Raw genomic sequence first — 25,631 nt, 5'->3', positions numbered from 1 at the left:
TTTTTCAATATCTACAATTATGGCATGCTTTGCAGGGTCAGCCATGGACTTTTTTGTTAAAATATAATCCTTTATCAATTTTAACGCTGACAGTAACCATAAAACGCTCTAAACATTGACTTATATGGAGTATATATTCTCTTTTTCAAACGACTGCTAGAACTAATCCACAAGTGAATAGCTCAGGACCTAGAAACACTTAGTGACGAGGAGTGGGAACAAGCAGTGAAGAATTTATTTAAAGTTTCTTTTTCATCTTTGCAGTGCTTAATTCAATTAATTATCATTCATAGATCCCATTATACCCCTATAAAACTATACTGTTAGGGTAAAGCAGATAGACCAAATTGCCCAAGGTGCATTACTGATACAGGCACACTTATACATATGCTGTGGAGATGCCCTAAACTGCATCGCTACTGGGAGGGTGCATTCGATATTCTAAATCTGGTATGGTTTACACCGATCCAATTAGACCCAAAAATGGCATTGCTAGGGATCATACTGGAAGGCACCCTGCCAGCAGAAATGCATGTGATGTGGTTGAGAACTATGTATATGGCTCCCTATGCAAACTTCCCATAGTTTCACATTGCCCCCTGTTGTCCAACACTCCCATCAACAACTGTTCTTGCAGCAAGCATTTTTCAACACATTTTTTCACACCAGTTTATTTTACCACTTCTGTTACCGCTGGTATTTCGATACCTCTGTCTTGTCCAACAGTGCTCCAGAGTGCCCCTCATACACAACCTTTGTATGAAGCAATCCAGCACACTATGAGACAACTTTCTATATTAACACAAATCATTGCATTAAATGATCCCATCAGCTCCAATCAGCCGTACTCCGTGGTATCAGTTCTCCAAAGGCAGGAGAGGATGGCAGGATATACACTGGTTGTACACTCCACGATGCCAGCATTTCTTTATGTATGTCCGTCATCACAAAATACACTTCTTTTTTTGCCTGTATGCATTGTGGACAAGATTTCTGCCGTGCATTTACACTCACTCAGACCTTCAGACATGAGACAGTTAATCTCTGCAACAGACAATGCCCCTTGTCCTATAGGCTGTTCAGCAGACGCCTCTCCTGGCACAGCAGTCATAGTGTCCACTACACCTTTAGCCACAGAATTTTCTTCCAGCATTGCTATTCGTCTCTTCGCCAAATCATCCCAATAAGTTCTGCTCTGTTGCACTACATCTGCCCAATGAAACCTAGACAGACCAAAAGGTTCAACAGCATCTGAAACTACTCGTCAGTTTTACACTTCTCAACATCACATTGCAGTAACTCATCTGTTACACTGCACAGTAACAAGTCCATTTCAGAAGCGGATCTCCTTACTGGACTTGCCCCCACTTCACCGGCATCAAACACATGATCAGTCTCTTTCACATAAGAAACAGGAACAGTCCTACCAATCCCGGCGACAGGTGTCTGAAACTTCAGTTGAGGGCATCATCCCTCCTTGGTTGTGCTCTCACAGGCCAATGCCCCCACATGTTTGCAGGGCAACATTGCAGGCCAAACAGGTTTCCTATTGCCAGTGGTCACAGCAGACACCTTTTCAAAAATATTTTGACTGTAGCTCCTCCTTTTTGAATCTTTCCAGCTTTCTCTAGACTGGATTGCTGCTTTGTTGTCATAATCATCCCAGTTATGAATCATCCACCTGTACAAACAGGTGATGGGTGGAATGTCCTGATAGATACAGCACCTCATCCCTGAAAAGTGTTAGATTAGAAGCAGGGAAAAAGGGATTATTGCAGTGCCATGAACAAATTAAAGCAAGAGTTACTATAAAAAATTGTATTTTTATTGGTATAAAAAGTTAAAAAGTATATATAATTCATACATATACATCATAAATGAAAAAATCAAAAGGGAAAATACATTATACAATTCCAGATAATGACCGTCACCAAAGATGTTGAAAGGTGATCGATAGTCAATTCATCTAGTTTCGCCAATACATTGGCTTCATCAGGGGAATAAACAAAATAATACAAGGAGATAAAAACACTAAGGAAAGAATGAAAGAAAATATATTATTAATTAAATCCAAATATCCTAGCATATTTAAAGTGAGCAGTCATGTCACAGAGTATTCACAATTTTGTCCAACCTAGACCACCAGCCCAACCAAACCCTACGTCAAGGACATACCATACAAAACTCCCAGGACACGGAGTGAACACCACCAAACAGCTGGGGACAGTGGTCACACTCAACCCTGTAATTGGCTACAGAGGACTCAAATGGGCACCTAAAAGGATTAGAGAGTAACATATGAGTGTTTGATTATTTATAGATCAATCATTATGGGCAGAGCCTCAATTACATACCCTGGTTAAAGACAGAGGAAGCACACAACAATGCGCTGGGTAGATAGCGACACGATGCTTGAATGCAGAACTCAGAGATTGTATAAATATCCAGGGGAACTAAGAATAATATAGTGCATAATGATGGTATTAGTAAAATGTCAGTGGTGTTTTGAATAAAGGCATGTTATTAACAAACGCCAATTATAAAGAGTAGATTAGTTAAGTTAAGTGTATATGGATGCTTACCATAAAGATACAAACATCAATGATGATAATAGGATGCACATTAAGTATAGGGTCCCGCCATTGGAAAAGCTGAACAAGGGAACCTCCCCAAGATAGCCTCCAAATCAGTTCAGCAGACTTGGTTATCTATATATAAATTCAATATATATATGTGTAGTGTTAGCATAGGAACTTCCAAGCGATGTGTAGTTAGACAGCAATAGAGGAGACAAAAGCTCCCAAATGAGGTAGAAAAAAGGGAGGAAAGTTAATGATTTTACCTTAATCAAACACCGCCAGGCTACAGCGCATATCCAGCAACATGTGAGTGGAAAAGTAAAAGGATGTGGCAGCCTTTTAAGTCCCCCACCAGATCGGCATAACCAATAAGCCAATCGGGAGCAGACAAAGAGCGGTCGGGACGCATGCGCAGTAGCCGGAGTCAGCTGCCTACAATGCCCAGAATGCCGTGCGCCAGCCAATATCACATGGTAAGGTTACCAGTGATATGGCCTGGATGGATGTAATAAAGGCATCGGACCTAACAGAGGGGTGGGAGGATCGAAAGAACTCCTCCCGTCCGGTGAGGGAGGAAAAAGAGGCAAATATGATGACATACGGATGTACTGTGGAGGCCCCGACTGAGGGTGCGGGCTGATTAATAAGTCAACCCTTGGTTGTCCATGCAGCCAAAGGCTGTAATGGGACACATTCCCCAGGTAGCTTGAGGGCGCAACTCCGATGACACTGGGGCCGGTCAGGCAGACCAAGAATAGAAGCAGGGGATGCCAGGGACAAGGGAGTATAGAGAAGGACAAACAATCCAGCGGACATACGTTACCATGACCACCAGAAGGTGAATGCTTAGACACGAAGCCCACAATGATTGGAAAAAATAAATTAAAAACAAAAAAACAAAAAAAAACAACAACTTTACAGTGTTGTTATAAGGTTGGGCATATTACATTGAAACTCATAAGTACTATACGTGAATAATAATTATAACAGAGTACATTATAGTCAACAATGATAATACAGAATGCCAATAACACCATGAGAAAAAAGTAAAATAAAATAAGTGAAGCATTTCATCATCTTGACATATAGAATAAGTCCCTGTTTAAAGAGACAGTATAGCAGTGGGTATTGGGTGGAGGCAGGAAATGAGGACAACATGGAAATAAGACTCTGAGGGCCTGAATGACCAAAAAGCAGTCAAGCAATAAGGAGACATAAAACGGATAGACTGGTCGGACAGAGAAAAAGGAGAAATTGATTGATAACAATCAGATACCCCATTTTTAGAGAAAGGATTTAAAGCTAATATATTCATTTAACCCAGGAAATTTCACGGCGTCCGACAAGTGTATCCATCTCGTCTCCATTTGAAGCAGGGTATTGTCAATATTGCCACCTCGAGCATGTGCCGGTACATGCTCCAGAGCAGCAAAGCGAACATCAGGGTCATAATTGTGTTCCTTAGCAATATGTCTATTCAGAGCAGTGGTGGTTAGATGTTTATATAGAGGTGCAATGTGGTCCTTAATACGTTTCAGGAACGGACGCTTAGTCTTCCCCACATAAAAGCAACCACATAAGCATGAAGCTAGATATACTACTCCAATTGTTTTGCAAGTAACTCTGTGTCTAAGACAATGAGTCCTGCCCATTAGGGAGAATAATATCCCTGGAGTTAAGAATGAAAAGGCAGATGTCACAAGCACCACATGGGAAGGTGCCCAAACTGGAATAATCCACCAGACATCGAACCATGTGGTGGCTGTGAACAAAAAGATCCCTCATGGAGGGGGCACGTCTGTATGTAATTTCCGGATACGGTTTCAGAAATTTTTTGATGGTGTTGTCGGCCGTCAAAAGTGGCCAATATTTCTGAAAGATATCTCTCATTTGGCTATGTTGTTTAGAAAACTGAGTAATGATCCTAACAGATGAGTTTGATTTCACAGATTTGGTTGAATTAATGAGATCATGTCTATTTCATTTAATGACTCTATTGAAGGACCTCTTCAGCAGGGAACGACTATATCCCCGCTGGAGAAGTCTATCATATAGGTCATTAGCTGCCAGATGAAAATCCAGATCCTGTGTACAGTTCCTTCTAAGTGTCAAAAAATGACTATAAGGTATGCTATCTAGCAAGGGCTGGGTGTGTGCACTGGCCGCATGTAGGATCATATTGCCCGAAGAGGGCTTGCGGTACAGAGATGAGTGCAAAACACCATGCTTACCCACATGTATTTGCAAATCCAAAAAACTTATTTTGGATTGACTGCATTCTATTGCAAAACTTAAATTGTAGACTTTATAGCCAGTGAGTCCATCAGCTGAGAGAGTTAATCTCGACTGAATGACCACAAAATGAAAACATCATCAATATACCTATACCAGGCTACGATATGTGAAAGCAGCCCTGATAAGGATTCTTGGGAAAATAGGTCCCTCTCCCACCCCCCCAGGTACAGGTTGGCATAGGAGGGGGCACACTTGGTCCCCACAGCCACCCCCTGCACCTGGAGGAAGTGGGAGGAACCGAATATAAACACATTTCTAGTCAAGATGAACTCAAGCAGCCGAAGGACAAACTGGCTATAACTATCAAATGAAGGTCCCCGCTCCTGAAGATGAGTGCAGATGACTTCAATGCCTTTGGTGTGTGGGATTGAATTGTATAAACTTTCAATGTCTAAGGCCACCAACCAAGTATTGGGGGAACCTGTTTTCCATCTATGTGCCGAAGCAGATCGTTAGTATCCTGAACGTAGGAAAATAGAGCAGTTACATGAGGTATTAAATATTTGTCCACCAGGGCGCTAGCATTCTCTGTTAAACTCTGGCAGCCCGAGACGATTGGTCGTCCAGGTGGCTTTTGTAGTGACTTGTGCACTTTTGGTAAGGAATAGAAAGTAGGGATTTTTGAATCCTTTACATTTAAATAATTCCATGTACTGGAATCGATAGTGCCTGATTGATAGGCCTCAAAAATTAAACTGTAGTACTCACTGTTGAAATTAGTTATCAGTGTTTTAGAGCTAGGGAGGTACCAACATACGTTGCCAAGTACGTCCAGGCACATGGTTTCATATGTGAGGACGTCCATGACAATGACGTTGCCGCCCTTATCCGCAGGTTTGATGACCAAGCCGGGATGGCATTGTAATTCTCGAAGAGCTTTCCGATGTCGGAAAGATAGGTTGTGTGTATGTACTTGTTGCAGGTCCAAATTTTCAATTTCAGAGGTTATCTGTTGAACAAAAGCCCAGATGTTGGGATTCATTTGAAGTGATGGAAAGGTACGTGATTTAGGTTTGAAGGACATTGGTGGAGGGAAAGCGACACCGGGGACAATTATACCACAAGAATTTAGTTGTGGTTCATCATCAGCAGTGTGCCCCTCCTCCCAGAGTTGCTCAAGATTCTCCAGTGCCCGAAGTTCAGGCCCAGAGGGTTCAAATGAGGTAGATTCAATGGATCCGGAGGATGGTATTTTGTCATAGATCACCTTAAACAAAAGGCGTCTGGCAAATAGATGTATGTCTTTAATGAGTTGAAAATGATCGAGATCAGTAGAGTTACAAAAAGTAAGGCCCAATTTTAAAACGTGAATCTGATCGTCTGTGAGGTTAACTGATGAAAGGTTAACAATATCTAGTCCCAGAGAGCTCAAATTTAGAGGGGTACAGATCTGGTGTCTTTCCTAAAAAAATGGGTGCCAACTTGGGATCGATGGAGTGAGTGCTGGTAGGGAAAAGTGAGGATATGGTAGGCTCATTAGCTTGACGGCCGATGACTGACAGAACCGAAGTAGAGGGGGTGGGAGTGGTGGTGCAAGGTGGGAGATGTGTTGGAGTGTCAGAGGATGAAAGTGTGGATAAAGGTCTATCAATAGGCGGAAATGGGGTAGACGATAGTGCTTTGGAGGAGTGTGTATGGACCGTTGAAGATTGGCGTGTAGAAATTGGACCAGGTGTACAGTGAAGAGAAGCAGTGGAGGTTGTGATAGTGCGATCCCCTTTAACTTTTTTTGGGTAGTCTTTCTTGAGAAAGTTCATGATAGGTGGTGGAGGAGCTAGGAGAGAAAGTCACAGAGTTAACATTGGGTGCTACATTCTCCGATTTAGGAACTTTGGTGGTATGAGGTTTAGAAAAGGGCTTGTACACCTGTACACTTGTCGGTACTCCACTGTAAGAAGCGGCTGCACCAATTCAACCCAGCAACATGCAAGGATCTAGACCAGCGCTATCCGTGCCCGCATCCTCCACCAATTGTAAGCTATCAGGGTGATTTAACTCAAGTGGTGCATGCGGTTTCCAGAAACAGGCCACTCTAGACTGCATTTTTTAAGGCCATGGCAGCCCACTTTTATTTAAAGTAGACAAAAAAGTTCAAACAAACAGTAACCTTCCCTTGCAGGGGGTTCCACCATCACTGTATAAACACACACTTCAGCCTCCTGGCTTACACAGTCTCAGCTTTGTGCTGTTCAGTCACGGGCATCTGCCTGCTACAGACATGCATGCACAGACTGCCACCTGCAGCCTTAGACCCTGAGACCTCCGGTCCCTTTCTCATGGAGCTGTCTCCCACTGGGACCCTCCCGACCTCCTAGGCCAGACTTCCTGTCTGAGCAGAGCTGTCTTCAAGTCTGAGCCCTGCCTGAGCTCTATCCCTGGGATGAATATAAATCCAGCCCACAAGTGTGTAATTGGCATACCTGCTTCTGCCACAATCAGGCTTACATTGCTAATCCACAGCTTGACACACAAATTTGTGGCAAGTTATCCTTGCTACCTGGGTTATTCAGTGCGCTGAACACAGCAATATGCCTTCCCTGCTTATATCCTTAGACAAGGAAAGAGTGTTTGACAGGGTACATAGTAAGTATCTGGAGGCTGTCTTGGTAAAATTTGGCATCACAGGCAACCTCCTTAAAGATATCCTAGGCCTTTACTTACCCTCTAGTGCCAAAGTCTAGACATCTGGTCTCATGTTTGACCCATTCCTGGTTACTAATGGCACACGCCAGGGCTGTCCTCTCTTTTCTGTTATTTTTGCTCTTTTGAATTGAACACTTATGCCCCGTACACACGGTCGGATTTTCCGATGGAAAATGTCCGATCGGAGCGTGTTGTCGGAAATTCCGACCGTGTGTGGGCGCCATCGGACATTTTCCATCGGATTTTCCGACACACAAAGTTGGACAGCAGGAGATAAAATTTTCCGACAACAAAATCCGATCGCGTCAATTCCGACCGTGTGTGGCCTGTTCCGACGCACAAAGTGCCACGCGTGCTCAGAAGAAATTCAGAGACGGGACAGCTCGTTCTGGAAAACTTAGCATTCGCAATGGATACAGCACTTTCGTCACTCTGCAATGTTCAAAATGGTTTAATACAGCGCACTCTCTTCTTCTTTATAATGTGACAAGAATTAAGTCGTTTTGCTGCTCATATTCACACACACTTCTCACAATCTTATTTCGTTACTATTTATCTGGATTCCCTCAATATATTTTGATTTCTCACATCTGACAAAATTTTTTTTATATTTTATTTTTTTTTTTTGTCTTTAATGTAGATTTTTTTTTGTGTTTCTCTTTTTTTTTTTTTTGGTGATTTTGATTTGTACTCCCGAAAATGTTTGTGTGTGTTTTTTGTGACAAGTTCCCACAACACCATTGATATGTTGTTCTATTTAATCTGTAGGAGATTGTTTCGTGTTGTTGTCCCTTGTTAATTTCACATTGTACTTTAGAAATGTACCTGAATCGTCACCAACAAACTGTCCTTTTTGGATGAAAACACAAACAGGAGAGTAGAATTTACCTAAAAAATTTTATTAAGGGCTCACAACTAAACAAAGAGGGAGGCAACGCTGGAGAAACTGCAGAAGTGGGTGAAGCCTTGGACCCCCAGGGCAGACATCAATTATTTAAAAGCAAAATTGGTGGCCTGAGTAGTCCTTATCTATGGGAGTGCAGTCTGGTCCAGAAGTCCCAGAGATCCGGAAAGCAGCAGATGACATCTGTGTCCCCAGGCTGTGGTCATACGAGAGACTGCATCTTCTGTCAGACCAGACTGAACCCAGGGTCATCACTCTTTGGTCTTCTTTCCACGCTTCCTTCCACGCTGTGGCTGTGGTGGTGGAGTTGTGGCAGCAGAAGGAGGAGGAGGAGGATCGTCGATCTCAATGACATCCGTCTTGGGTGTTAGTTCCCCACTCAACCCCTTACATAGGACTTTATAAATCAGGTCCTCAGAGAGCTTGCGTTGACCCTCCTGCATGCCCTGCAATTTTGTGGCAGCCATGCAGGCAAAGGCCTCTTCAGGACTGGGGAAGGCTCTGAGGGACGCAGAAGCCTCCTGGATCAGCCTGTACGCTGAATCCTGCACGGGACTCTGAGTCGTCTTCCTGGCTCGTTTATGTGGCAGGCGGAGGGGAGGGACCTGAGACTCAGTCAGGCTGCGACTTGTCCCAGGCTTCTCTTGGCTGACACTTAGCCCCGCCTCCTCCTGGCTGCCACTAATCCCCGCCTCCTCCTGACTGCCACATTCCACAACCTCCTCCTGGCTGAGGTCTTCCTGTGTATGAAAAAGGGACATAGTTTGAGATTTTTAGTCATCAATCACACACAATTTTCACCTCCTGACTGCTGCAAATTCAATGTTAACAAATATAACAGACTATCCTTCTGAGCCCAGCAGTTTTCATTCTTGTCCCAATTTTGGGTGCCCACTACTGTCTATTGATATGTAAAACACTTTTTTTTATCAGCAATTAGTGATTAATAATAACATCTAGTAAACATCATTTATTTATTGTCCTGAAATCTGTAGAAGAATGCTATACCTGACTCCAGCTGGGCTCCTCCACTTCTTCCTGGCTGGAAGGCCCAGGTTGGACATCGGAAGCCTCAGCTGGGGTGGAAGGAAGAGTGGAAGGAAGAGTGGAGAGGGATTCCCTGACTTCAGTCTGGTCTGACAGAAATCGCAGTCTCTCATAATACCACAGCCTGGGGACATAAACGTCATCTGCTGCAGCACTGGATCTCTGGAAATCCGTGACCTTCTTGCGCTCCCTAAGATATGTGCTCCTCAGGCCACCAATTTTGGCTTTTAAATAGGGGATGGTTGCCGTGGGGACCACTGGCGTCACCAACTCCAGCAGTTTCTCCAGCGCTGCCTGCCTCTTCTGTTTGTGGTTATAGTGGGGGTGTCTCACTTGCCACAGACAGGGCAGCTCCCTGTACTTGTCTATGAACAGGGGCAGGAAATTGTGGTCGTTGAACCCATCCATTTTCTCTGCAATACACAACACAATACAAACCCTAATGTCAGGCCAAACTCCCCTAATCTTGTTACAATATAGGCTTCCATTTCGAAGCAGTATAGGCCCAAGTTTAGATCCTACCTTCGTTAGCACAATCGGCGTCTCCGATGCTCCTTCCTCCGCTCACAGATCGTATGTAAGACAAACGTGTGTTACGCTTTATACACACTGCGCATGCGTATAACTCCAGCCGCCCCTGACGTTCTTTCTAGTCTATTCCCCGTCCCTTTTCGTTCGGCGCAGTAGGGGAAGAGCACATGGCGGATAGACAGCATGATCGTGATAATTGGAGCAACGAGGAGGAGGAGGAGGAGGAAAGGCTGGAGCCTGAAATGTCCCGATGCAGAAGGAGATTAAAGGACTCAAATATGTCCTTTGGGGAGATGTTGGAGATGGTGGACATCCTGAAGAAGGCCGACTATGATGGAAAGTATGGGCCTTACCCCAACCCCAATGTCCAAAAGGCCAAGATCATGGCGAAAGTGGTCAGGAGTCTGCACCGGAAATTCGGGGTACGACGATCGAAAGATCAGCTCAGGAATCGGTGGTCGGACCTGAAATTACGAGAACATGAGCAGTACAGAAAGATCCGGAGAGTGCTGCAAAAAAGTAAGTAGTTGTGCTGTGTTCCTATTCTTTATGTTTATTACGTTCGTGCTGCTCCATGTGCTTTTAGGAACTGTTGTACAGTTTAAAATGGCAACTTTCATGTTCATGGGCACATTATTCGTTCGGATCACACATTTTTCTTTCGGACTATAAAATACCATTGTTTAGCCCATATGCATTTAGCCAGCATTTTGAGGCCCTATACTTGTCTTCAAAGAATTGGGTTGTGTAGATGGCTTTGTTAGGCTCCATTCACACCTATGCATTTTTAGTGCTTTTTGCATTTTGCAGATTGGCACTACAGTCCATTTAACATGGTTTCCCATGGAAAACATTCCGTAGTGCAAATCTGCAAAATGCAAAAAGCACTAAAAATGCATAGGTGTGAATCAAGCCTTACTAGAATGAAATGCAAACTAGATTGTGTGTAAGGAGAGGACACTGAGCAGCTGTTTTCACATCTGGACACTGGAGCACTAGTGTGGGACCCCAGAACACCATTTTTATTAGGGGGGCCACACAGGTGCTCCAGTGTATACTATAGGGGGGCTACATCTGTGAAGCTTGTACCAAACAGGTAAAGTATTGCAGCTTGACAAAGGCCAATAAAAAATATACATCTTGGAACTCGGCTAAAATAGACAATTGTACCCCACTTCCAAGCAATGTTTCCTATTTCTAGTTCTGCCATCAAATATCTGTGTGCTAATTCTACCATTTTTGTTTTACATAGGGGAGAAAAGACTCGGAGGACACCCCTCATCCCAGGAGAACACAGACCCCCCACCTCTGGAAGAAGGTGAAATACCAACAACCCAAGAAGAAGAGCAGGAGGAAGAAGAAGATGTGGTGGAGATTGGCACCACAACAGGTGAGTGTCTGCGACCACAGGCTCAGGTAAACGAGATGGATGGTGGCAGATTTTTGAGACCTTTTTTTTTTTTCTTTATCTCTTTTTAGGTGATCGTGATGTGAGGGATAGAGAACGCTTTACTTCTGAAAGTGCCCAGATCCTGATCGGGGAGATCATGGGGTGTAATGCCGAACTGCAAAACATCCAGCAAAAAATCAATGATGTTATTATAAAAAATAATAACATCATTGATGTTTTGGGGCGATTTTAAACCCCACAAAATCACTTGTTTTATTGTGGTCCAATCTTTTAAAATTTTTTGCAATGTTTTGAAAAGCCAAATTTGGAGGATGCACACAGTGTGCCAACATGTGCTATCTGCCATCACGGGAGATCAATGGACGCATTTTGGGGGTGCAACCCCTTCCTCAATTATAAAGTAGCATTGAGGAAGGGCTTGCTCCCCCAAAACACGTCCCTTGATCCCCCCTGATGGCAGATAGCACATGTTGACATTCGTAAATTGGTGTGCATCTTCCAAATTTGGCTTTTCCAGGGGTGATTTCCCCCCATCTGAATGCTATATCAAACCCAGTTCCTAAATACTGATGTCTGATATAGCCTTCAGGTTTTACCTAATGTGAACTTTGTAAGTTCAAGTTTTTTGGCTTTCTTGTTGGTTTTACACAGGCCTGTTTTATCTGAAATGGACATTTCGATTTTTGATAATGCTACTGCAAAAATTGTTATACAACAAACATGTTGGTTTGTTTTAAAAACCTTTGGTAAATGCACATGTGATTGTGCAGGTATAAAAAAGTTGCTTACTCAAGAATGTGTGGATTATTGTCTCAACACTACAATACAACACTTTTGGGGTGATGTAATTGCTGTTTTCTGCAAAAATGGGTGTTATTTGCTAAGGGCAAATACTCTTTGCACTACAAGTGCAGTTTCAGTGCAGTTGCAAGTGCACTTGTAGTGAAATGTGTTTTTGCATTTAGGAAATAACAGCCAACAGTGCTTTGTATAAGGTTACACAATCACGACATTTTCTGGACTCAACACATTTCTGTAAGGGTCAGCTAAAACAAACACAAGCAGTAAATGTCCACCAAGAATTTCTTTTTTTTTTATTATAAAAAGGCTTCACATATTGTCTGGCATATTGATAGCCCCCCTACCCGCAAAGAACTCCAGGTATCGTAACCGGACATCACGGGCACTCAGGGAGGGCAAGCCAGGACGGCCACTTTCAAGCGCCGTCAGTGTTGTTGGATGTAGGATTCTGGCCTCTGGCCCAACTGAGCCAGCATATTTGGCAGAATGTTTTCTTAAAAAATTATGGAGAACACAGCATGCCAGTATTATATGGTTCAGTTTATACTCCGCCATATGGATGGGTGTCAGAAATAGTCAGAACCGGCTGGCCAGGATTCCAAATGTGTTCTCCACCACTCTTCGGGCTCTGGCCAGCCGGTAATTAAAAACCCTCTGTTCCGGGGTGAGGGTCCTCATAGGGAATGGCCGCATCAGGTGGTCCCCCAGCGCAAACGCTTCATCAGCAACGAACACAAATGGGAGACCTTCCACATTGTCCTCTGGAGTTGGCAAGTCCAAGCTGCCATTCTGGAGACGCCTGTAGAACTCTGTCTGGGCGATCACTCCACCATCGGACATCCAGCCATTCTTCCCCACGTCCACATACAAGAAGTCGTAATTAGCCGACACCACCGCCAACATCACTATACTATTAAACCCCTTGTAATTATAATAGTACGACCCCGAGTTGGGTGGTGGGACGATGTGGACGTGTTTCCCATCAATTGCCCCTCCGCAGTTAGGAAAGTCCCACCGCTGGGCAAAGTGGGAGGCCACAGTCTGCCATTCCTGTGGCGTGGAAGGAAACTGTTGAGGAAAAAACAATAAACATTACTATTTTTTCACAGAAACATGGCAAGCAGATTATACACAAACATTATGGGGCAACCTCCAGATAGCATTTATTAAGGGGAATTTAACAATGCCAAAGTATAAGGTACACCTATCATATTCCCCCTCCACCCCTCTCATGGGCCATTTCTAACATTATAGGGGGGGAACTCTTGGACAGGTAACCCTCTTCACTTCATTGAGAGATGAATGCCTAAATACAGGGTATTACTTGGAACAGCCCCTCCTTAGTTACACTATTGGCAGCCCACTGGACAGGTAAGAAGTGTCATAATACAAAGATATAAATACACATTGTACACATTTGAGGACATTTGGACATTCTGCTATTACAAAAACTTGAAACAGTACCATTTGAAAGTATACAGGCAGGCCCTTGTACTACATGCTTTGGGGAATTCATTCATAAATCAGAGCACTAAAGAGATGGGTATAGTGTGTATGGGTTTGGCAAAGTCAGCAGATAGATGATTTAGGATAGAGAATTGGGATCAGCTGACTTAGCAGTTGGGGGAGGGAGGGTTACTAAAAATTATTTGGGGACACCACAAAAAAAAGCCTCTGGCACTCTGCCTGAATTTAAATCAAAAATAACATTACCAAACATTTTAGGGGGTGTTTGGGGTAAAGCACTACTATGGAGCAGATAAAATACATTGTTAAGTGACTACATGAGGTGAATATAGGCCAGGAGACACCATTCTGGGGAGGTTAGTGAAGGGCAAATATGTATGAAGGACCGAAAATAATAATTACATAAAAATCCAGCATGCATGAGGACAAAGGGGACATTCACAGCATATTACAATCATGGTAATTAGGGAATGAGGAAAGAAATACAATATATTATCAAACATTAAAGACAATAAAATGTGATATAAAAGGATAAAAATCTTACCTTCATATACTCCTTCTGCAGGACCTGTATGATGGCAGAACAGGTCTCTGGGATAATGATCCCCAGAGCCTGGGGGGAGATGCCTGTCGAGAACTTCAAGTCCTGCAGACTTCTCCCTGTGGCCAAATACCGCAAGGTAGCGACCAACCTCTGCTCCGGAGTGATGGCTTGCCTCATGCAGGTATCCTGCCTGCTAACATAAGGGGTCAGCGAAGCCAACAGACGGTGAAACACGGGGTCCGTCATCCTGAGAAAGTTCCTGAAATCATCAGGATTATTCTCACGGATCTCACGGAGCAAAGGCATATGAGAGAACTGGTCACGCTGAAGCAACCAATTCTTGGTCCATGAACTCCTCCCCACCCTGTTCATGGACTGGACTTGTGTCAAGGTCAGGACCCCAACACCAAGCCCCCGCACAGCACGAACTCTACGAGGAGTACGCATATGAAACATGGCTAGAAAACGGTCGGCTTCTCAGAACGAAGTAACAGAACGCACTGAAGAACAGCAAGGCCTGTGAAGAGCGACCTGAAAAACAGCAACGAGCAGGCAAGATCACACAGAAAACTCCGATATGAACTGACTGCACGCACTGAAGAACAGATACAAACCCACAAGCACAAACTGAACGGCAGAAAACGATCTGAAAGCCACGAGTCTGAAAAAGCGCGAATCGTCTCTCACCAAACTTTTGCTAACACGAGATTAGCAAAAGGAGCCCAAAGGGTGCCGCGCTTGGTTCTGAACCGGCCTTTTCTAGTCTCGTCGTACGTGGTGTACGTCACCGCGTTCTTGGCGATCGGAAATTCCGACAACTTTGTGCGACCGTGTGTAGGCAAAACAAGTTTGAGCCAACATCCGTCGGAAAAAATCCTAGGATTTTGTTGTCGGAATGTCCGAACAAAGTCCGACCGTGTGTACGCCCTATTAGACCATGCCATGTAGTCTAATCACCTTATATTGGGTATTCAACATCTAATCATTGCCTATCTAATATTATTTTTTAAATCTGTATTTCTATTTAGCTCTCTTTTTTCCTCTGTGGTGGAGATGTACTTATTGGTATTGTACTACACTATTACATATTTCAATTATATTTTTCAGAGAGATTTTGAGCATATGCAATGTTGTATCTGACTTTATAGGATATTAGATCTAAGTCCCAGCAATCAGATGTGGGATAATATGACCCTATGGTACAGGGTTTAGTATTTCAGCTAGAGGGGTTGGTCTGGGTATGTCCCCCCCCCATAAACATAGTGCCGTTGTTATAACATGGAAATTGAATGGGGGACATTATAATTTAGTATCATTGTACAGTATATGCCTTAACAGCTCACAATATGAGTGGTGGTCTCTGCATGCACTTCTGGGGGTCCCAATGACTTATTAGTCTTCCTACAGTACATAGATCCAGACTTTCTTTTTTCCATATAGGACTGGTGCGACAAATTATGTAAGTTTTCTTTTTGTATCATGATGGTTGAACTATTATGTATAAATTGTAATATTATGTGGATAGTAAAAATATAAATTTATATACTTGAGTATAAGCCGACTTTTACACACATTTTTTATGCTGAAAAAGCCCCCCTTGACTTATGCTTGAGCAGTGGCGTAGCGTGGGGGGTGCAGGGCGAGAGAGAGACTGTAGGCAGGACAGTATAGTGTTGTATGGTATGGAGGTCAGTGTAGTGTAGTGGTCACTATGGGGGGCAGTGTAGTGGACAGTATAGTGTAGTATAGTGGACAGTATAGTGGTTAGTGTAGTATAGTATAGTGGTGGTTAGCATAGTGGTCAGTATAGTGTAGTTTAGTATGGAGGTCAGTGTAGTATAGTGGTTAGTATGGTGGTTAGTGTAGTGGACAGTGTAGTGTAGTATGGTGGTTAGTGTAGTATGGTGGTTAGTGTAGTATAGTATACTGGTTAGTATAGTGGACAGTGTAGTGTAGTTTAGTATGTAGGTCAGTGTAGTGGACAGTATAGTATAGTGGACAGTGTAGTATGGTGGACAGTGTAGTATGGTGGTCAGTGTAGTATAGTGGACAGTGTAGTATGGTGGTCAGTGTAGTATGGTGGTCAGTGTAGTATAGTGGTCAGTGTAGTATGGTGGTCAGTGTAGTATGGTGGTCAGTGTAGTATGGTGGTCAGTGTAGTATGGTGGACAGTGTAGTATGGTGGACAGTGTAGTATGGTGGTCAGTATAGTGGTCAGTGTAGTATGGTGGTCAGTATAGTGTAGTATAGTGGACAGTGTAGTATAGTGGTCAGTGTAGTGTAGTATAGTGGTCAGTGTAGTGTAGTATAGTGGTCAGTGTAGTATGGTGGTCAGTATAGTGTAGTATAGTGGACAGTGTAGTATGGTGGTCAGTATAGTGTAGTATAGTGGACAGTGTAGTATGGTGGTCAGTGTAGTATGGTGGTCAGTGTAGTATAGTGGATAGTGTAGTATAGTGGACAGTGTAGTATGGTGGTCAGTGTAGTGTAGTGGACAGTGTAGTATGGTGGTCAGTATAGTATGGTGGTCAGTGTAGTATGGTGGTCAGTGTAGTATAGTGGACATGGTAGTAGAGTGGACAGTGTAGTATGGTGGACAGTATAGTGTAGTATAGTTGTCAGTGTAGTATGGTGGTCAGTATAGTGTAGTATAGTGGACAGTGTAGTATGGTGGTCAGTGTAGTATGGTGGTCAGTGTAGTATGGTGGTCAAGTGTAGTGTAGTAAAGTGGACAGTGTAGTATAGTGGACAGTGTAGTGTAGTATAGTGGTCAGTATAGTGGACAGTGTAGTATGGTGTTCAGTATAGTGGACAGTGTAGTGGTCAGTGTAGTGGTAAGTGTAATATAGTGGTCAGTATAGTGGTCAGTATAGTATAGTGGTCAGTGTAGTGGACAATGTAGTGTAGTGGTCAGTATAGGAATCAGGTAGGTCAGTACTATTGTATTTGAAGGGACTCAGGGATAGCTAAAAGTCCGCAGGTTAGGGGGGGCGCAAATTACTTGCCTTGCCCCGGGTGCTGACAACCCACGCTACGCCACTGTGCTTGAGTGAGGGTCTCGAGTGAGGGTCTCGAGTGAGGGTCTCGAGTGAGGGTGCAGCCTCACTGTGACCATCTGCAGCCGTACCTTTGATAACTAAAACAGCGGGTGTCTCCTGCTGTGTCATGCAGTCTGCTCGGCAGCTGTCCACTGTAACATAGCCCCGCCTCCTCCTTGTCCGTGATAGACGGAACACTGATACAATGCTGGTAAACTAAATCAGTGTTCCGTCTATAATGGATGAGGAGGAGGCGGGGCTTTGTTACAGTGGATGGCCGCCAAACAGACTGCATTACACAGTGGGAGACACCTGCTGTTTTGGTTATCAAAGGTGCAGATGGGCACAATGAAGCTGCAAATGGGCACAGCGAGGCTGCAAATGGGCACAGTGAGGCTGCAGATGGGCACTGATGATACAGGTGGACACAGTGAGGCTGCAGATGGGCACAGTGAGTCTGCAAATGGGCACAGTGAGGCTGCAGATGGGCACATTAAGGCTGCAGATGGGCACAGTGAGGCTGCAGATGGGCACAGTGAGGCTGCAGATGGGCACAGTGAGGCTGCAGATGGGCATTGTTTACCCAGTAGCTGCTGCATTTCCCACCCTACGATTATACTCATGTCAATAAGTTTTCACAGTTTTTTGTGGTAAAATTAGGTGCCTCAGCTTATTTTCGGTTTGGATTATACTATAGTGTATATGGTATATTCCAGATTGGTATCTTATCCCTGAAGACGATAACTATCATAAATATTTTGAAATGCACTGGAATCCCTAAACTGAGTGGGTAAACTAGTAATCCAATAACTGCAAGCTAAATCATCAGCTGTGGGGGAACACTTAGTGATGTTTTAACCCAATTTTGCATGATATTGTATACTATGTAACATGTGCTGTAATATACACTATATTACTAAAAGTATTGGGACACCTACCTTTACACGCACATGAACTTTAACCACATGCTGACCAGGCCATAGCTGAAAGATGGCTACAGCGCGGTCGACTTATTCTGGATAGGCGTCCATGGACTTCCACCCAGAATCCTGCTCTTGCGCGCCCCCTGGGGCACACACCCGAGAACATCCATGACCGCCGGGTCGATTCACGGATCATGGCTGATTGCGGCCGTTTACCATGTGATTGCTCCGTCAAATGATGGAGCGATCACATGTAAAAAAACCGGTGTCATATCATGACGCCGGTTACTCCCTCCTCTCTGTACCAATCGGTACAGAGGGGGAGGAAAGGGGGAGGGATCGGATGGCAGCAGTGCTGTGGGCTGGATCTGTAGTGCCCACAGCGCTGCTCAGTGACAAATACAGTCACATCCATGGATCCATCCATCCATGCTCAGCCATCCCTCCATACTCTAATGCCCTGCAATACCCAGCACTACCCTGCAATACTCTGCAATACCCCGAAATACTCTGCAATACCCCGCAATACCCCACAATACTCTGCAATACCCTGCACTACCCTGCAATACCCAGCCATACTCTGCAATACCCAGTCATACTCTGTGATACCCTGCAATACCCAGCCATACTCAGCCATACGCAGCCATACCCAGCCATGCGCAGCCATACCCAGCCATACTCGGCTATACTCGGCCATGCTCTGCCATACTCGGCTGTACTCGGCCTCTGTATGTGGCCAGGCTGTGGAAGTCACACACATGTGGTATCGCCATACTCAGGAGGAGTAGGAGAATCTATTTTTTCATTTTTGGTATGTACATACTATGTGTTAGAAATATTGTATAAATGGACAACTTTGTGTTAAAAAAAATGTGTTTTAACCACTTCCCGCCCGCCGTCATAAGACGTCCTTGAGTTTGTGCGGGGATATCTGAATGATGGGTGCAGCTACAGGCATCATTCAGATATCAGCTTTTTCAGCTGGCGATTCCCCACACCATAAGAATGATCATAGCGGCTGTTCCACTGCTTGCTTCTTATGGGAAGTGAGAGGGGATGTCCCCCCCTTCCCGCCGTCCTCCGGCGATTCTACCGACTCACCGCTGCGATCAAAGCCAGAATCGTTTTTTTTTTTGTTATTTTTATTTCAGGCTTCCCAGCCTAGAGGTGAGATGTGGGGTCTTATTGACCCCATATCTAACTTTAAAGAGGACCTGTCATGACATATTCCTATTACAAGGGATATTTACATTCCTTGTAACAGGAATAAAAGTGATCAAAAAATTTTTTGGGGGAAAAAAGTGTCAAACTAAAATAAATAAAGTAAAATGAACAATAAAAAGAAAAAAATTTTTTTAAAGCCTCCCTGTCCGTGTACTCGCATGCAGAAGCGAATGCACACATAAGTCCCGCCCACATATGAAAACGGTGTTCAAACCACACATGTGAGGTATTGCTGCGAACATTAGAGCGAGAGCAATAATTTTGGCCCTAGACCTCCTCTGTAACTCAAAACATGTAACCAGTAAAAAATTTTAAAGCGTCGCCTATGGGGATTTTTAAGTAGCGAAGTTTGGCGCCATTCCACGAGCATGTGCAATTTTGAAGGGTGACATGTTAGGTATCTATTTACTCGGCATAACTTCATCTTTCACATTATGCAAAAACATTGGGCCAACTTTACTGTTTTGTTTTTTTTAGAGCACAAAACTTTTTTTTTCCCAAAAAAAGAGTTCAAAAAATTGCTGCACAAATACCATGCGAGAAAAAAAGTTGCAACAACCACCATTGTATTCTCTAGGGTCTTTGCTAAAAAAAACATATATAATGTTTTGGGGTTCTATGTAATTTTCTAGCAAATAAATGATGATTTTTACATGTAGGAGAGAAATATCAGAATTGGCCTGGGTGCTCCAGAATGCCTGGAGGTGCTCCCCTGCATGTTGGGCCTCTGTATGTGGCCACGCTGTGTAAAAGTCTCATACATGTGGTATCGCCATACTCAGGAGTAATAGCAGAATGTGTTTTGGGGTGTAATTTGTGGTATGCATATGCGGTGTGTGAGAAATAACCTGCTAATATGACAATTTTGTAAAAAAAAAAAATCTTGATTTTGCAAAGAATTTTGGGAAAAAATGACAACTTCAAAAAACTCAACATGCATCTTTGTAAATACCTTAGAATGTCTTCTTTCCAAAAAGGGGTCATTTGGGGGGTATTTGTACTTTTCTGGCATGTTAGGGTCTCAAGAATATAGATAGGCTGCCAGTAATTCAGGTGTGATCAATTTTCAGATATTAACACCATAGCTTTTGGACTCTATAACTTCCACAAAGACCAAATAATATACACCAATTTGTACTTATTTTTACCAAAGATATGTAGCAGTATGTAAATTTTGGCCACAATTTACAAAGAAAAATTACTAATTTGCTAAATTTGATAACAGAAACAAAGAAAATTTCATTTTTTTACTGAATTTTCAGTCTTTTTTCTTTTATAGCGCAAAAAATAAAAACCCAACAGTGATTAAATACCACCAAAAGAAAGCTCTATTTTTGTGAAAAAAAGGACAAAAATTTCATATGAGTACAGTGTTGCATGAATGAGTAATTGTCATTTAAAATGTGAGCGCACCGAAAGCTGAAAATTGGTCTGGTTAGGAAGGGGGTTTAAGTGCCCAGTTGTCAAGTGGTTAATGCCATCCCCGTCTTAGTCTGTAGGGTACAATATTGAGTTGGCCCACCCTTTGCATCTATGACAGCTTCTCTCGGCCTGAGGAGTCCATATCTAAGGGAGTGCAGTCTGGTCCAGAAGTCCCAGAGATCATGAAAGCAGCAGATGACATGTATTTCCCCAGGCTGTGGTCATACAAGAACCTTCATCTTTTGCCAGACCAGACTGAACCCAGGTCATCACTCACTGGTCTTCCTTACACGCTTCCTTCCCGGCTGTGGCTCTGGTGTTGGAGGTGTGGCAGGAGGAGGAGTAGGACCTGGAGGAGGAGGAGGACCTGGAGGAGGAGGACCATGGGTGAGCTGACAAATGTGGGTTTCACATGTGAGTTGGCCCCTCCACCCCTTATTTAGAGCTTCCAAAATTACAAACTCACATAAGAGGCATTGGCCCTCCTCCATCTGCATCATTTTGCATGCAGTTAGCTCTGCAAAATCATCTTCCACACTGTGGGGTGTTCTGAGGGCCTCAGAAGCCCTCCAAAATAGGCCTATTGCAGCCTCCTCCAGGTTACTCCTCTTCCTGCCACTTTTTCTTTGAAGGCGGACGGGAGGGACCTGGGTGGTGGGCAGCCTGCTTGGCCCGGCCACCTCCTTGCTGAGACTTCCCTGTGTATGAAAAAGGGACATGGTTTTAGTTTTTGCTTCATCAATCACAATCCTAAATTAGTACTCCAAACTAACATCTATTTAACATCATTGATTGGACAACCATAAATATTTTGAAGAATGCTATACCTGGCTCAAGCTGGGCTCCTCCACATGTTGCTGCCTGAAAGGCCCAGGTTGGACATCAGAAGCCTCAGCTAGGGGGGAAGGAACCGTGGAAGGAAGAGTGGAGAGTGCTGGCCTGGGTTCAGTCTGACCTGCCAGAAAATGCAGCCTGTCATAGTACCACAGCCTGGGGACATAAATGTCATCTGCTGCTCCTGATCTCTGGGAATCCTGGACCTTCTTGTGATCCCTTAGAAAAGTGCTCCTCATGCCACCAATTAGGATCTTCAAACAGGTGATGTCTGCCGTGGAGATCACCGGTTTCACAAATTGCAGCAAATTATCCAGCGCTGCCTTCCTCTTTGTTTGGTTCTTATATTTGGGGTGGTTTACCTGCCACAGACAAAGCAGCTCCCTGAACATATCTATGAATGGTCAAAAGTCTGCAGAAGAATTTCAGGGTACGGCAATCCAAGGATCAGCTCAGGAAGCGGTGGTCGTACCTCAAATGAAGGGAGCACGAGCAGTACAGAAGGATCAGGAGAGTGCTGCAAAAAAGGAAGTAGTTGTGCTGTGATCCTATTCTTTATTTTTATTACATTCGTGCTGCTCCATGTGCTTTTCTTTATACTGTTATACAGTTTAAAATGGCAACTTTCATGTTCATGGGCACATTGTTCGTTTGTATGAAACATTGTTCGTTTGGCCTATAAAACACCATTGTTTTGGCCATATGCATTTGAATACATTTTTTCTAGCCTACTTCTCTTAAAATAATTTTGTTGTCTAGATGGGTTTGTAACTAGAATGTAATGCAAACTAGATTATGTGTAAGGAGAGGACACTCAGCAGCAATTTACACATCTGGACACTGGAGCACTAGTGTGGGACAACAGAACACCCTTTTTATTAGGGGGTCCCACACAGGTTCTCCAGTGTATACTATGGGGGTGACTCCATCTGTGAAGCTTGTACAAAATAGGTAAGTATTCAAGCTTGACAAAGGAAAAAAATATTTCATCATCTTGGAACTCTGCCAAAACAGACAATTGTACCCCACTTCCAAGCAATGTTTCATATTCATATTTCTGTCATCAAATATCTGTGTGCTAAGTATACCTATTTTTTTTTACATAGGGGAGAAAAGACTCGGAGGACACCACTCATCAGAAGAGACAACAGACCCCCACCTCATGCAGAAGGTGAAATCCCCCAAAGCCAACAGGAGGACAAGGGAGACGTGGTGGAAATTGTCACCACAACAGGTGAGTGTCTGCGACCACAGCCTCAGGTAAGAGATGGATGCCGGCAGATTTATAATATATGGTGTGTTTTTGTTTCTATATTTTTAGGTGATCGTGATGTTGTGGATCCAGGTCATTTCACCAGTGAAAGTGCACAGATCCTGATCGGGGAGGTCATGGGGTGTAATAGGGACTTGGAAAACATCCAGAAAAACATCAATGATGTTAAAAACAAAATGAAGAACATCATTGATGTTTTAGGGAGAGTTTAAAACACCTCCAAATCCCTTCCTTTTTGTGGTATTTGTAATTTAAAAAATTTTATCATTTTTTGCCATTTTATAGAAAAGCCAAATTTTGAAGATGCACACAGTGTGTCAACATGTGCTATCTGCCATCACGAGAGATCAATGTAGGCGTTTTGTGGGTGCAACCCCTTCCTCAATAATAAAGTAGCTGTGAGGAAGGGGTTGCACCCACAAAACATGTCCCTTGATCCCCCGTGATGGCAGCTAGCACATGTTGACATTCGGCAATTTGTGTGCATCTTCTCAAAATTTGGGTTTTCAAGGGGTGACTTCACCCCATCTGAACGCAATATCAAACACAGTTTATAAATACTCATGTCTGATATTGCCTTCAATTTATACAAAAGTTGAACTTTGTAAATTCCAGATTTGTGTATTTCTTGTTTGTTTGAAACATGCCTGTTTTACCTTAAATGGACATTTCTACTTTTATTAATGTGACCCAAAAAATTGTTATACAGCAAACATATTGGTTTGTTTTAAAAAACTTTTAGAAATGCACATGTGGTTGTGCTGGTATTAAAAAGATTGATAATCAAAAATGTGTGGATTATTGTTTCAATGCTCCTAAAATTTTGTTAAGGTAAAATTGGTGTTTTCAGTAACAATGGGAGTTATTTCCTAAGGGCAAATCCACTTTGCACTACAAGTGCAGTTTCAGTGCTGGCTCAAGTGCACTTGTAGTGCAAAGTGTATTTTCCTTTAGTAAATAACACCCAACAGTGCTTTTTAAGGTTACACAATCACAACATTTTCAGGACTCCCCACATTTCTGTCAGGGTCAGCTAAAAGAAACACAAGCAGTAAATGTCAGCAAAGATTTTAGTAGTTAAATTTTTTTTTTATTTGAAAAATGTATCAGACATTGTCTGGCATATTGATGGCCCCCCTACCCGCAAAGTAATCAAGGTATCTAAGACAGACCTCGCGGGCACTCAGGGGGTCAAACCAGGACGGCCACTTTCAATCGCCATCAGGGTTGGTTCATTTACTTGAATTCCGGCCTCAGGCCCAACTGAGGCAGCATAGTTGGCAGAATTTTGCCTTAAAAAGTTGTGTAGAACACAGCACGCCAAGATGATATGATTCAGTTTATACTCCGCCATGTGTATGGGTGTAAGAAATAGGCGGAACCGGCTGGCCATGATTCCAAATGTGTTCTCCACCACTCTTCTGGCTCCGGTAATTAAAAACCCTCTGGTCCAGGGTGGGGGTCCTCATCGGGAATGGTCCCCCAGCACAAATGCTTCATCAGCAACGAAGAGGAATGGGAGTCCTTCCACATTGTCTTCTGGAGGTGGCAAGTCCAAGCTGCCTTTCTGGAGATGCCTGTAGAACTCCATCTGGGCAATGACTCCATTATCTGATATCAGGCCATTCTTCCCCATGTCCACATACAGGAACTCATAAGAAGCCGACACCACTGCCAACATCACAAAACTATTGAACCCCTTATAATTATATTAGTATGACCCCGAGTTGGGTGGTGGTATGATGTGGACGTGTTTCCCATCAATTGCCCCTCCGCAGTTAGGAAAGTCCCACCGCTGGGCAAAGTGGGAGGCCACAGTCTGCCATTCCTGTGGGTTAGAAGGAAACTGTGGAGTCAAACAAGAAAAAGAAATTAATCATTTCGCACATAAACAGGGAAAGCAGATTAGACACAAACATTCTTGGCCAACATCAGTATAACATTTATTTTAGGGAGTATTTAAAGACAAAAGGTATAAGGTCCACCTATCAGATCCCCCCCCCCCCATGGGCCATTTGTAAAATTTTATGGGGGGGAGATGTTTCGGACAGGTAACCCTCTCCACTTCATTGAGAGATGAATGCCTAAATAATGTGTATTACTTTGGCCAGCCCCTCCTTACTTTACACTATTGGCAGCCCACTGGACAGGTAAGAAGTGTCATAATACAAAGAGATAAATACACACTGTACACATTTTAGCACATTTTTACATTCTGCTATTACCTATCAAGATAATAATAGGATACAAAAACTTTAAACAGTACCATTTGAAGGTATTCAGGCCGGCCCTTGCACTACATGCTTTGGGGAATTCATCCATAAATATGACCACAAAAGAGGTGGGTATAATGTGTATGGTAAATGTGAAAAAAACCAAGAGCTGTGATGGATATTATGATAAAAAAAACACAATCCAAAATGAACTAATCAAATAAAAGTAAGGCTGCTATCAATACAAGGTGCTCAGAATCCCTACATATAAATCAACATATAGAAAAAATTGAAGCGCTTCACTAAATGATCAGTCCACTTAAAATTATTGTGCAAATTTATGCATCCCACAAATAAATATCCAAACCAGTGTGGGAACTGTGTGAAAGTACGCTAAAAATATGTAATAAAGTGTTTCAAAAAACTCCAAACCATTTAAATACCTATACCAATGTGAGGTAATATTGCACATACGTGAATAA

This window comes from Aquarana catesbeiana, linkage group LG01, assembly GCF_042186555.1.
Source record: "Aquarana catesbeiana isolate 2022-GZ linkage group LG01, ASM4218655v1, whole genome shotgun sequence".
In the NCBI taxonomy this organism is placed as follows: Eukaryota; Metazoa; Chordata; class Amphibia; order Anura; family Ranidae; genus Aquarana; species Aquarana catesbeiana.
The sequence above is the reverse complement of the archived record's forward strand: the minus strand, read 5'-3'. Positions refer to the sequence as shown.